This window comes from Rattus norvegicus, assembly GCF_036323735.1.
Source record: "Rattus norvegicus strain BN/NHsdMcwi chromosome Y unlocalized genomic scaffold, GRCr8 chrY_unlocalized_34, whole genome shotgun sequence".
Classification (NCBI taxonomy): Eukaryota; Metazoa; Chordata; class Mammalia; order Rodentia; family Muridae; genus Rattus; species Rattus norvegicus.
This window is the reverse complement of record NW_026947394.1, coordinates 336842-352560: the sequence shown is the minus strand read 5'-3', so window position 1 is coordinate 352560 and position 15719 is coordinate 336842.

Sequence of the window (15719 nt, the reverse complement as noted above, 5' to 3'; positions counted from 1 at the left end):
AGAAGCCATCTACTGGCACAAATATACACTTGTTTGTGCTAAATTTCCTGAGACTCTGAAGGGTAAACTTTATTGATAGTGTTGTTCTTCATATTGGGTTCCAATCCCCTTCAGATCCTTCAGGCAATCCACTAGCCATGCTTTTCTGGCTCTAAGTTTCTGTCAAATGGTTATGTGTATGTGAATCTGTCACCATCCGGTAATGGCAGAGCCCCTCAGATGACAGACATATTAGGGTCTCATCTGCAAGCACATCTTGATATCAGGAGTCATCGGAGGATTTGGAGTCTGTGGATGAAATTGTTCTTCTAGTCTGGTGGTCTCTGGATTGCCTTTCCTTCAGTCTCTGCTCCTTTTTTTCTTTGCATTTTTTTCATTTTGGACATTTATAAGTTAAAGATTTTGAAATGTGTGGGCATCACCTTCTCTTCACAGGTGGGCATGTCTAGCTACAGGAGGTAGTCTCTTGTGGTTCTAACTCTTTGCTGCTTACTATCTCAACTACCATAGTCCCAGTAAATTTATAGAACCCTCTTGCATCCCTGGCATCTGTGACTTTCCTGGAAATGCCCAAGTTCAACACCCACCACTGATGCTTATTGTTATTTATTCCAATGTTCCTGTAGATTTCTCTTTTGTCTTTATATTGTTTCTACACTCCCAATTTTGTCCACTCTTCTCTACTTCTAGCAAAGTCCCTCCATTCCTCTCTCTTTTATTATCATTTTGCTCTCAATTCTAAGTCGGTTGCAAGAATCTGCAGTATGGCCTTCTAACATTTTAACTTCCATGTGATAAATGATTTGTGTATTGGGTAGACTGATCTTTTCGGCTAACATTCACTTCTCACTAAGTACATCCCATGTTATGTCCTTTTCGATCTCTGTTACTTCACTAATTTCCAGGTCCATCCCTTTGCCTACAAAGTTCTTGGTTTCCTCATTTTTAATACCGAGTAGTATTTCTTTGTTTAAATATACCACACTTTCTCTATTTATTCCTAAGTTGAGTTGACGTATATCATGACTGTTTGCAGCATTTGACTTATATAAGTAAGGCTGCCCTGAACATGTTCAACCACTTGTCACTGTTATATGTGGATCATATTTGAGTATTTGCGTTGAAGTGATTGGTAAAGCCGGGTCTTCAGGCAATGCTATTTGCAATATTCTCTGAACCTCCACATTGATATCCAAAGTGGCTATACATATACAAATCCCACCAGCAGTGGAGGAGTGTTCCATTTTCTCAACATCATAGCCTACTCTGCTACTGCATTAGTTTTTTGTCTTAGTCACACTGATTGGTGTAATGTAGACTCTCAAGTTCATTTCAGTTTGTATTTTTCTGATAACTAAGGATTTCGAAGTTTTCTTGATATGTTTCTCAGCTACTGAGATACATCAGTTCAGAATTCTTGTTTTAGCTCTCTAACCCAGTTTAAAAGTTGGGTTACTTTGTTGTGTGGGAGTTTAACTTTCTGAATTATTTCTATATTTATTATTATGGCACTTTACCAGATATGGGGTTGGTTAAAATCTTTTCCAAATGTGTAGATTTCTGTTTTATCCTATTGGCAGTGAACTTTGCGTTAACAAAAATTTTAAGATTGTTTAAATTTCATTATTGACTGGTGATCTAGGAGCCTGAACCTTTGGTATTTTGTTCTGTAAACTTTCTCCTGGCAAATGTGTTTTAGGCACTTTCTGACATTTTCCCTTCTGTTGGTTTCTGCATATATGGTTTTATATAGATTTCCTTGATACACTTGGACGCGAACTTTTAAGAAAGAGATAGAAATGGATCAATTGGCACTCAGCTATATCCAGACCAACAGTTAGGTAGCATCCTTTCTTAAAATGCTTTCTGTTATGTACAACATACTTAGTCATCAGGTAAATGCACATCAAAACAACCCTGAGATTCCACCTCACATCAGTCAGAATGGCTAAGATCAAAAACTCAGGTGATAGCAGATGCTGGAGAGGATGTGGAGAAAGAGGAACATTCCTCCATTGTTGTTGGGATTGCAAACTAGTACAACCTCTTTGAAAATCTGTCCTGAGTTTCCTCAGAAATTAGACATTGCACTGCCTGAGGACCCAGCTATACCTCCCATGGGCATATACCCAAAAGATGATCCAACATACAACAAACATACATGTTACACTATGTTCATATCAGCCTTATTCATAATATTCAGAAGCTGTAAAGAACCCAGATGCCCTTCACCAGAGGAATGGATACAGAAAATGGCATATATTTACACAAAGTACTACTACTCAGCTATCAAAAACAATGAGTACATGAAATTCATAGTCAAATAGATGGACCTAGAAAATAATCATCTGGTGTGATGTTTCCCAATCACAGAAAACACACAAAGTATGGATTCACTGATAGGTCGATATTAGCCCAAATGCTCAAATTTCCTAACATACAAAGCACCGAACACATGAAACGCAAGGAGGGCCAAAATGCAGATGATTCACTCCTTCCTTATATTTAGAGTAACTGAAATATAAATAATAGGTGTAGGTAGGCATTGTTTTTAGGAGACTGAAGGAATGGCCATTCAGAGTCTGCTGGACATGTTCCCCCATATATATATATATATATATATATATATATATATATATATACATACACACAAACTTGAAAAGATTGATGAAGCTAAGAAGTGCATGCTGGCAGGAACTGTATATAGATCCCTCCTGAGAGACACAGCTAGAGCATGTGAAACACAGAGACAAATGCCAGCAGCAAATCACTGAACTAAGCATAGGACATCCTTTGGAGGAATTAAAGGAAGGACTGAAGAGGCTAAGGGACTTACAACCTCAAAGAAAATACTGCCAGCAAACTAGATCTTTCAGGTACTAAATCACAACCCAACTCCATATGTAGCAGTGAATAGCCTTTTTGGGGCACCATTGTGAAGCTCTTGGTCCTAATAAGATTGGACCCTTCATGTAGGGGAAAGTACGGTCGGGTGCTTTAAGGATAGGAATGGATGTGGAGGGTACAACCACATTATAGAAGGGGAGAAGGAGAGGTTCGGGCTGATGGCCTGGAACCACAGAAAGGAATAAAATATGAAATGTAAATAGTAAATACCAAATTTAATAAAAATGGGAAAAATTGTAATCTTAAACGTCAAAAATCTTACTCTTAAATAAATATAGCTTTTGAGATTTTAAAACATTTATTTCCTATGGAAATGAATATTGTTTATACACATGGAATACAAGTGCTCTGCACTATATTAGCTAGTTATATGGAGCCTCAGAAATGAACTCAGGTGTTCTAGAAATATCTTTCACTATAATTTTAAAAAGTTTTTGAATTATTTCTACATTTATCTGATACTTCTTTATTGACTATGTCCAATTGCTGTTAAAAAGATACAGAAAAGTACTTATTCTTTTTACAAACATTGTTACTCATATTCCAGCACTGACTCAATATGAATTAGGGTGGATATTATAAGGTATTATTAACCTACTGTCTCCCTGTAAAAGTATATTCTGTAAGTAATTATTTATTGTATCTTGATTTTTTTATTGTATGAAATATCAAAATCTACATTGACATGCCATTATCATTTACTTAAACTATTAATTTAATCGATTGTAATATGGACCACATGTAGTGTACCATAGGAGAAATGTAAGGATTGCTGTAAAGCGTACTGTCTCCACTTTGTTAAGCTTGGTATGTATCAAAATCAGAAAGGTATAGTGACTCATATTGACATGTAAAAATGATGTAATTACATATGGTGTCCTCTGCTGTGAAAATGATAAGCAAGCTTAGTATTTAAGATTTTAAATATTTAATGGAATCAAAGTTATGTTAGATTGCTTTTAATGGTAATCTTCTGAGGACATAATTGGGCCTTAGTAACCAATGCCCACAAATATGATACACTCCTCTGCTTATTATTTTAAATTAATAATACCTGGAGTAGGCAAATGCTGTATGAAGTTTCATCCACTATACCCCTGTTTAGAGATTGGATATGTCAGAGATGAAAAGGGTTATCTTCGGTTCGTTATTGAATTTTATTTAATTAAATGAATGTTTTCAAAAAGAAACATTAAAGAATATACACATACATGAACAGATTTTTGTCAAAGGTTATTGTTAATGTTCTCACACTGTGTAATTTCGCTATAGGGTCGTGCAATATTGTTAATGTATCTGAGGCATTCATCCCATTAAATCGTCCAATAATGTTCAGCATGTTCAAATTACCAACATCCATATTGAAACCTGTACCAACTTTTAACTTTACTTCCTTTTCTGCTCTTTTACAATTTGATGCCATTTTTCTAGTATTTACCATGGATTTATAAATTAACCTGTTTCTGTAACCCACTCAGAATCACTTGTGTATATTCTTCAACAACTTTCACTCAATATGAAAGTTCAGGTCTTTTACCCTTTTTGTTTACAATTGAATGAAGCACTTCCCTGCACGAGGTCTTCTTCTACAACTCTGCGTTCTCTTCCAGAAGTGTTCTTCCTATGATTCCTGTCACATAGCCAGGTTTCCGTTTTAGGTCTGAGTAGAACTAGAACTTTGTAACAACTTTGTTTTTCTTGTCTAAAGTTTCAATGGAAAAAAAAAAACTCTTGGTACATAATTTATTAGGGGAAAAATAGATCATTTTATTTTCTCAAATAAAGAGAAACTATAAAATGGTTGATGTTGAAAATGGTACTTGAAAGAGAGAAGGGGATAGTGATCACATTGGTGACAGAGAAATAATAGTTATCTGTTAGAGAACAATGGTAGTAAAGATAAAAAATGATGGATCATGATTAATTTTCATGAGAGCACATGAGGATTTGTTAGAGACTTAAACATTGTGATAGGATTTGAGGTAGAATGCAGAGCAGGGTGGAAAGTAACGAAGATTTGAACTTGGAGACAAAGTTTGAAGTTTTCCATTTAAGTAACAAAGACAAGATGATGGGATAATTTAACAGATTAATGTAAAGGAAGTTAAGTATTTAATGTCTCTTAATTACCTGAGAGGGTATTTCAAATAGACATTTTATTTTAAATATTATGGCTGATAAATCTCCCTTTAGGTATTAAAATATGAACGTAATTCACATTTAAAATTTGCTTCATATAGGAAGATATTTTCATATTTTAATACTAGTTATTTCATGATCGATGATTCTGAGTATGTGATATTTGTCTACTTTTCATATGTGATCTTTCATCTTTGTAACTATGTATGTATGTATGTATATATGTATGTATGTATCTAGTTTTCTATCTATCTATCTATCTATCTATCTATCTATCTATCTATCTATTTATCTATCTATTGCTCTTATCTATCACATATAGCAATCCATTTGTTATATTTTCTACCTTACATAGGTCTTGAATCCTGAAATTATATAACATGCTGGAAAAACTAATGAGATATGTCACATGCTAAAACATATGTACAGTGACATTACTAAATTAAGTCTTTGTGTTTTTATCAAATAGATAATGAAATTTGATAGTATAATAATCACCTACATTGAATCTATTTTCTGAACTGTGATTTTAAAATGAATCAAATTTATAGAGCAGCTTTTAAAATTCTTGAGTGCTAATGTATTTAGCAATAAAGTTTCATAAAATTAGAAAATAGAGTTCGTTTTTATGTTACATATTTATATGTATATACATGTACATACACACATACAAACAAATATATCTATATATACATATACACATATATATATATATGTTTATCTGTGTCAACATACACATTTATGTATATACACATAAACACATGTATATGATATATACATATGTCCTGATGTACACATATATATATAGACATATATACAAATATACATATATACATACATGCTTTTTCAAAGTAAAGACCTTGCTTTTAGAAGAATTTGCCTAGGCATGACATATATGGTTTAGCCAAAGAAGAGAAAAATGTTTTTATTTCTAAATGACTCTGTAATCATTTTTTCTTGTTTAACATGATGATTGTTTAGCGATCTGACTTCCATGTACTTGGGGATTGATATGATGTCCTTTGCTTCTCTAATTCACTCATACACTTACTCCAAAAATAAGTGATTCCTTATTATGTTTCCAGTACATATATAGAGAATTGACTTATAAAAATATATTTGTAGTTTCTGCTTTCCTTCAAGGGCTTCACCATCTACTGAATATATAATCAAATATCATTGTTTATTAAGTATATGATCTGCACAAACAATTTTCTTCCTATATATATATATCATTTTGATCCTCCAAAAATTCATTTAGTTATCAGTCCACTTCTTTTTTTTTAAATACTAGAAACAACAGTGTGAAAAATTCCTCTTTAAAATAAGATATAATGGAGTTAAAATTCAAGTTCACATAATATATTGCTCCAAGTCATTTTTAAAACTGTATTATACTTGATGCCTTGAGTCACCAAGTTCAATAAATTGTAACTATTTTGTCAGTAAAATATAAAACAAAATAAAATAAGGGAAATATATTAATAAGATACAATTACAAATTGTTTATCCACTCACATATTCCCTTCTATATCTTTACATTTAATATAGAACTAGAGGATTGGGGATTTAGCTCAGTGGTAGAGTGCTTGCCTAGCAAGCACAAGGCCCTGGGTTTGGTTCTCACCTCTGGAATAAAAAAAAATAGAACGAGAAAATAATTAAAACCCCTTACACAACTTCCTACAACCCTGGGATCATTGTTTGGAAAAGGAAATTTAGAGATGAAAAGTGAAAAAAAAAGTGAAAGAATGTAACCCTGCTAGTAGATGTTTGAAAAAACATGTATACTTAGGTTGAGGTTCTACAATATAAAACTGACTTATCCCTACAACTAGATGGTGTGTGCTTTTGGCCAAACAGAACAGGAAAATTAACAGATGAGCTCCATGTCTTACACACTTTTTTTTGTAAATTTGCTTGAAATCATAGTTTTGATAATTATCATCTTAACCAAAGGCAGCATTAGGCTTACATATTCACAAGCACCTTGTTGTCACCTTTTGTTAACTAACTGTATTTTATTTCATACAAGAGTAAGAATAAGTAACTGCTATTGAGGTGGTTTTAAGGGTTTGTAGTACCATTACAGCTCATAAGTTGTAAGTGTTTTTAAACTTTTTTATAGGAAACATGGTCAAAGCATGTACTCTGTCTTAATTTTTCTCATCTGATCACATATTGGATTATCCATTTCAACATTAGCTGCAATAGCTGTAAATGATTGGAATGATCTCTATCCCACTGAGGAGAAAATCATGTACAGAATTACTCAGCTACAGTAATATATTTGTAGCAGCAGCAAAAGTTTCAAATACCTTATATTTTTCAAGGAAAAGTTGACTATACAGACTATGGCAAACACTTAAAGCAGCAGCAGCAATGTTTCTGACTCTTGAGTCTCTGCTGATCTTCAATTCCCTGAGAGCGACACAGCATATAACTTCTCTCTTTCCAGATTACTGACAGAAGCCTGGTTGTTTCTAGTATGTTGTGCAACTGCTGTTATTTCCTGTTTGTTATGACAACTCTACAAAACTGGACTACTAGTGTATTCATGAAATACTTTCTATTGGAACAGACTGCCTCTGCTAAACTGTGAACTGATATTCTGCTTTCCAGACAACACAGATGGGAGTTGCTCCAGTGAACCTTTCTTTCTTTTTTTTTTTCTTTTTTCTTTTTCTTTGGAGCTGGGGACCGAACCCAGGGCCTTGTGCTCGCTAGGCAAGTGCTCTACTGCTGAGCTAAATCCCCAACCCCTCCAGTGAACCTTTCTAAGCAGGGCCACCAGCACACCCATCAAAGCCCCCCATTCTTTCTTTTGCCTTGTGTGGGTGGAGGGCTATAAAGGAGGGTAAAGCTTTTAAGAGTCATCATCAAACATAGATATGTGGAAAAAAATAAAGTATAATTTGAAGAGTTATCAGCTGTGGGCTTTCCTTGGAGTGGAATATTACTCAGGCATTTGATGTATGCTGCATGGCAGGACCCTGAGGATACCAAGTTACTACAAAATGACTGGGATTCTCTGGTTCTGTATGTATCAGTGAATATAAAATTATCATAAGTAGTGGCAAGAAACAGTAGGTTTGAGGTCTGGTGGAGGGAGAACAAAGATGGTTCCTGTGTGCAAAATCCATGGCATCTCAGCTTCATAAATTCAAATAAATCTGGGTTAGAGAGGGAGTGACAGACACACACCAGATATGCTGTGCACTATACCAATAATAGCAAAGAGCTAACTTTTCTGCTGTATATATTTTGATTTCAAACCAAACCAAAGAAAACAAACAAACAAAAAAAAAAAAAAACAAAGAACTATGAGTGTGAATAAAGATTCACTGGAAGAACTTTGTCGGAGGCTCTCAATATTCAACACTAAATAAATAATCTAAAATCAATGATGACCCACTCACTCATGGAGCTGGGCACAAAGTAAACTTGGCGATAATATTTTGAAACTGCATTGAATCCCATGGTAAGTGTTCATTGTGCAATATGTTGAAAATATTTGCACGCTATTTTTTTTTCAGTCGGTACAAGTTTTTAGTCATTTGTGTGAACATTCAGCTTCCTGAGGTCCAGGCTCTCAACCATTGTATTCCTGCTGCAAGGACAGCACTGACAGCAGTGAATCATAATGAGCTCTTGTCCAGTTACAGAAGAAGGAATTGAGGGACTAAACTACAAATCAAAGAGTTCACAGGTAGGGATCCATGGCTCCAGCCACATATACAGAAGAGGATGGCATTGTCTGGCATCAATAGGAGGAAATGCCTTGTCCTATAAAGTCTGGTTTTTCTAGTGTAGGGGATGCCAGAATGTTGAGGTGTGAATATGCAGGCAGGATTGGTAGCAATCTCAAAGAAGCAGGGGGAGGGTGGATGGAAGAGACGGGAACCAGAAAAGGGTATAAAATTTGAAATGTAAATACATAAAATATTCAATTAAAAAAGAAGGAAATGAGGTAGAAAGTTACAGGACGCTTAACTCAAAAGAGTGAGAGAGCTTCTAGATGCTGGTATAAGTCAAAGATTAAAGCATTTTAGTTATGTATGAAAGGCAAGGGTCAGGAGACTATAGCATTTTATGTTTTTCAAGAAAAATCATTGAAATAATAGTTCCATTTCTTATATGAACACAGAAATTTTGCAGCCATCTTTGTTTGATGGGGCCTGTTGTACCTCCCCTTGATCAGAGGGGTCTTCTCCAACAAATTTTGGAGGAGAATTGGAAAGATTCGAGAACTGTAAGATAGGGAATGAACATTTGAAACTCCTTTGGAAACTCTGTGGGACAGAAAGCTGATCACACAGAAGACTGGGCAATACTGAGACCTCAGGGAAGGAGAGACTGCCAATTCTGCCCACCTGGGCCCACATCCCTTGCCACAGACGAAACTGCAGAGTGTGTCTGAACACATGAATATAGGAGCAGTCAAGCTGCAGGATTCCTGCAGTCCAAACTGCACCTGGATCTGAATTGGTCCAAAAAGCATTCTACACCCAAATCTCTTGTGGGGTGGGGAAGACTTATACCATCAGAGGGGCAGAAACCCCTGAAAACTCTTCTCACATTCCTGACTCAAGAAAAAACACCTAGTTCCATCTGGGCCTCCTGTTCATAGGGACTTAGGAACAGTAGGGGCAGGACATTTCTGATTGCGGCTCTCATAGAAACCTGAAAGTCAACCGGAGGAGCGACATCAGACCTGAGACCAGAGGTGAATCAAACTTTTCTGCTCTAAGTGACCTGACTGGTGGACTCAGGACAAGCAAAGGCAGAAATCCTCTGGGACCAGGAACTTCCGGTTTCTAGCTGGCTCCTGAACCTCGTGATCCCAGCCCAGAGCTCCCTGCTCTTAAATGCAGAGACAGAATGCTGATCACCCAGGAGTGTGGACAATACTGAGCCTACAAGAAACTGAGACTTCCAGGTCTGCGCACCGTTATACACATCTCTGGCCCAAGACAAAACAGCATAGTGCTTCTGGCCCAGGAATATAGCGGAGTAAAACTGCAGGACCACCATGTTCCAGACTGTGCCTGGATCCGAATTGACCTGATCAAACAGCTCCCTGCACCCAAAAGCTGATGGTGGGGGGAATAGAACACTCCTGGGAAACCAGAGGAGACAATTCTCTGCCCAGATTCCTGACTCAACAGGAAAACACCTTGTGCCATCTGTGCATCCCCCCCTCCCACAGAGGAACATAGGAGACGTAGGTGCAGGTCCTGCTGATTCCTACCCACAGGGACAGCTGAAAGCCAGTGGACAGGAAAACTATCCACATGAAAGGAGAAAACTCTGTTCCCATAACAGGGATCTACATACATAAAAGACACCTTACTAAATCTCAAAGCACACACTGCACCGAACACAATAAGAGTAGGAGATTTCAACTCCCCACTCTCATCAATGGACAGGTCATGGAAAACAGAAACTAAACAGAGATGTAGATAGACTAAGAGATGTCATGAACCAAATGGACTTAACAGATAATTATAGAATATTCTATCCTAAATCAAATGGATATACATTCTTCTCACCACCTCATGGCACTTTCTCCAAAATTGGCCATATAATTGGTCATAAAACAGGCCTCAACAGATACAGAAAGATAGAAATAATCCCATGCATCATATCAGTCCACCACGGGATAAAGCTGGTCTTCAATGACAATAAGGGAAGAACGCCCACATATACGTGGAAGTTAAACAATGCTCTACTCAGTGATAACCTGGTAAAGGAAAAAAATAAAGAAATTACAGACTTCTTAGAATTTAATGAAAATGAAGGTACAACGTACCCAAATTTATTGGACACAATGAAACCTGTGCTAAGGGGAAAACTCATAGTGCTGAGTGCCTGCAGAAAGAAACAGGAAAGAGAATATGTCAGCATCTTGACAGCACACCTAAAATGTCTAGAACAAAAAGAATGAAATACACCCAGGAAGAGTAAAAGGCAAGAAATGATCAAACTCAGAGCTGAAATCAACCAAGTAGAATCAAAGATAATCATAGAAAGAATCAACACAACCAAAGGTTGGTTCTTTGAAAAATCAACAAGATAGATAAAGCCTTAGCCAGACTAACGAGAGGACACAGAGAGTGTGTCCAAATTGACAAAGTCAGAAATGAAAAGGGAGACATAACTACCAAATCAGAGGAAATAAAAAAAAATCTTCAGATCTTACTACAAAAGCCTATATTAAACAAAATTTAAAAATCTTCAGGAAATGGACAATTTCCTAGACAGATATCAGGTGCCAAAATTAAATCAGGAATAGATAAACCATTTAAACATCCCCATAACTCCTAAAGAAATAGAGGCAGTCATTAAAGGTCTCCCAACAGAAAAAAGTCCGTGTCGAGATGTTTTTAGTGCAGAATTTCTTATTCATAATAGCCAGAAGCTGGAAAGAACCCAAGTGCCCTTCAACATAGGAATGGATGCAGAAATTTGGTACGTCTACGCAAAGGAATATTACTCAACTATCAAGAGCAATGACATTATGAAGTTCATAAGCAAATGGATGGAATGGAAAATATCATCCTGACTGAGGTAAACCAATGACAGAAAAACACATAAGGTATGCACTCATTGATAAGTGGGTATTAGTCCACATTGTCGAATTACCCTAGATGCACAGAACACATGAAACTTAAGACAGATGATCAAAATGTGAATGCTTCAGTCCTTCTTTAAAAGGGGAACAAGAATGCCCTTGGGAGTTAATAGGGAGGCAAAGATTAGAACAGAGGTAGTAGGAATGCCCATTCAGAGCCTGAGCCACATGTGGCCCATACATATTCAGCCACCGAACTAGATACGTGAATGAAGTAAAGAGCTGCTTGCCAACAGGAGTCGGATGTAGATCTCTTCTGAGAGACACAGCCAGAATACAGCAAATACATAGGCAAATGCCAGGAGCAAACCCCTGAAGGAATCAGAAAAAGGACTGGAAGGGGCTCTGCACCCCATTTGAACAACAATGCCAACCAACCAGAGCTTCCAGGGACTAAGCCACTACCTAAAGACTATACATGGTCTGACCCTGGACTCTGACCACATAGGTAGCAATGAATATCCTAGTAAGAGCACCAGTGGAAGGGGAAGCCCTGGGTCCTGCAAAGGCTGAACCCCCAGTGAACTTGATTGTTGGAGGGAGGGCTGTAATATGGGGAGGATGAGGAAGGGAACACCCAAAGAAGGGGACAGGGTAGGGTTAGGGGGATGTTGGTCTGGAAACCGGGAAGGGGAATAACAGTCGAAATGTAAATAAGAAATACTCAAGTTAAAGAATGTAATCAGATAAACCCATACCGATTTTCACTTCTTCATAATTTCAAGAAGAACCTGAAAGAGAATATATAATATTCCAGAGGCAAAAACAGGAATTTAAATTAGCCAGCATAAATATGTTTTTAAAATTTTCTGCTTTCTGTTATTTAATAATTCTGAGTATTCCTATACAAATGATAAGACGGTTGTGTAATATCTACCGATCCCGAAAGCCTGAAACATTGTTAAAAACTTTAGCACACTGGTAACAACACAGACTATAATATAAAGGAATAATCCTGGAATAATAATAATAATAATAATAATAATAATAATAATAATAATAATATTAATAATAATAATAATAATGTGGGTCTTTGGTCAGCATCCTTTTCATTGCCCATCTAAATTCTTTGTTTCTCAAGTAGATCAGAGGACTACGTGAGGATGTCACTCTCATGTAGAGGACCAAGGAACTTTCCGTACTTGCATTTATTTGCTCTTGTGAGCATGTAAATAAAATTTCAGTTCCAACAACAAAACATGGCCGTCCAATGGGATCACCCTGTCACGGCTTCAAGAGTGAGTTGAGAACCACAGTTTTCTACTATATTGAAGAAATATCAATTAGTGAAATAGAAGAGGGACTGGGTTCTTCATGACTTCTGTATGTGTCCTGAACAGTAATTGAGGGAACTAAACAACCATGTTCTATTCCTATAAGGCATGTCTATCTACACTCGTAGGTCTAGAGAGACTTAGCAGTGATCCTGGCCATATGCACATCAACTTTATGCTGACATAGTTTGTAGTTTTCATCCTGGCTTCTGTAACTACAGCCAAAGATGTTCTGAAGACAAATTACACCCAGTAAAGATGTGGATATGCTTGAGGAGACTGTCTCCTTGGTTTTCTGAAGCATAGCTAAGGTAGACATAGGAAAACAGAACTCCCTGCTCAACTGATCTCTGGGAATGCTGACATTCTGGCTTCATCTCCTTATATGTTCTTGAATATCCTTTGGTGTTCTAGCATTGGACTGCAATGAAATACTATGCTGGAGAGGTGTGGGAAACACCTGAACTCTTCCATTAGAGATCAGCAAGATGAGCTGTATTTGCATTCAATTGATTGTGTACGTTTCTTGTCTTTGTTTGACAATGCAGTTCTGATGTCTCATACTTCATTTTTTCATGTGTCCAAGTTGTGGGAAAGCACACCTCACAATTGCTTCCCATCCTCCATCCTAGTGTCTTAGATTTTAGTGTAACCCTTCATATTTTATATTATCGATACACTATCCTAACTTTTTTTAACATACACATCTCTATCATCCCTGCACACTGTGTGTCTGTTTGTGTCTGTGTGTGTCTGTGTGTATCTGTGTATCTTTTGTGTCTATGTGTGTGGTTTGTGTCCTTACATGGTTAGTTTGTATGCAATTTACAGAAACCATTTTCACTGAAAGAAGTTTCTGTAAAAAATCTATAAACTGTGGATGGGGCATAATCCAAATGGTCTCCCACAATGTGGCCTTCTAGAAAGGTTAGCATAATCTGTAATAAAATAATACGCTTGACAAGTAAGGGCAGGCTGACAGGAACTGGATGTAGATGGCTCCTGAGAGAAACAGCCAGAATACAGCAAATACATAGGGGAATGCCAGCAGCAAACCATTGAACTGAGAACGGGACCCCCGTTGAAGGAAACAGAGACAGGACTGGAAGTACTTGAAGGGGCTTGAGAACCCATATGAACAACAATGCCAAGGAACTCGAGGTTCCAGGGACTAAGCCACTCCCTAAAGATTATACATGGACTGATCGTGGGCTCCAACCTCATAGAGAACAATGAATAGCCTAGTAGGAGCACCAGTGGAAGGGCAATCCCTTGGTCCTGCTAACATTGAATTCCCAGTGAACGTGATTTTTGGGGAAAGGGCGGTAATGGGGGGAGGATGGGGATGGGAACAACCATATACAATGGGCTTAGGGGTTAGAGAGTGGGGTTAGGGAGATGTTGGCCCAGAAACCGGGAAAGGCAATAACAATTGAAATGTAAATAAGAAATACTCAAGTTAATAAAGAAAAAAAAAGAATATGCTTCAAAGCAAAACTTAGAGGAAATACCTTGACATGTCTACATTATAGCTGTGAACTGTGACATTGTTTACGTGGCTTCTGTAGTCAGACATGTGGCCTTTGAAGCCAAGCTGCATCCTGTGGATCTGTAAATACTTCTGAGAGAGACTTTCAACTCGGTCACATAAAGCATGTGAAAGGCATGAAAAGACAGGTGCAGCCATTGTGACACTGCCATCCCAATGGATACATGGAACTGTTGACAATCACAGAGTGGGATTTTCATGTCTGAACTTTGACACCCAGCTAGGAATATGTAACCTGTCAGTTCAGCTCCTGAGTACCATCCAAAGGCCAAGGGTAGGCTCAGATGAAGTACTGATGAAGATAGGTGCTGTTCCTTGTGAGCTGCATGTGAGGGTATGTGGAAGGCCACTCAGCCTCTTCTGACATGGGAGATCAGAGTAATGAGAAACAGACAAAGGGGACAATTCTGTGTTTTGTTTTGTTTTGTTTTGCTTTTTTTCTGGGCCACCATAACTACGTTTTCCAGGCTAAGGATTTGCTCATGGAAATGTAGTGTCTCACATTGGTAAAGGCCAAGCTGTATGAAGCCTCAATATCAAAACTGGCTCCAAGGTTCTTTCTTAGTTACTGGGATTTACAGGTAGTCCTTCATACCTTGTCTTCTAGATTCACAAATTCTTTTCTGGCTTCATGTACATAAGGCATATTCTTTCATTCTCTGTGTGTGTGTGTGTCTCTCTGCGTCTCTGTCATATTTTTTTCTCTATCCTAGAACAGTCTTTACTAATGATAACATATTTCTTGCCAGTTTAAGCACTTCCTTATCTTATAAACCCTAGTGTGATCTGAACTAGGTGTCCTCTGGAGAACCACAATTAGAAATAGAGTTGACATCCAACTCTACTAGACTAGAAGTTAAACACCTGTAAAGATGCAGAATATTCAACAACTCCCAACAAACTTAGGGCCCAATAAGCATGTATGGAAGGTAAATTTTCAGAGATCCAAGAAGTGCATGGCAGGCTGACCATGGGCTTGCTTCCCTTTGCTGGGACTGCCAGGATCATGACAAAGGTTACATGGGGCTTTAATAAACATGTATAGTTTAATAATACCTAGACTCTATGCTTACTTTACCATTCCCTGTCTGTAGGTTTCTAATGGATGCTGTCCATAAATGTAGTAGTGACACCCTTTCAGGAGTATAGACGTTGTCACATGTGGCACCCAACAGAAGAATTTGACTTTTCTTCCCTGGTTGACGCTCCTTATCAT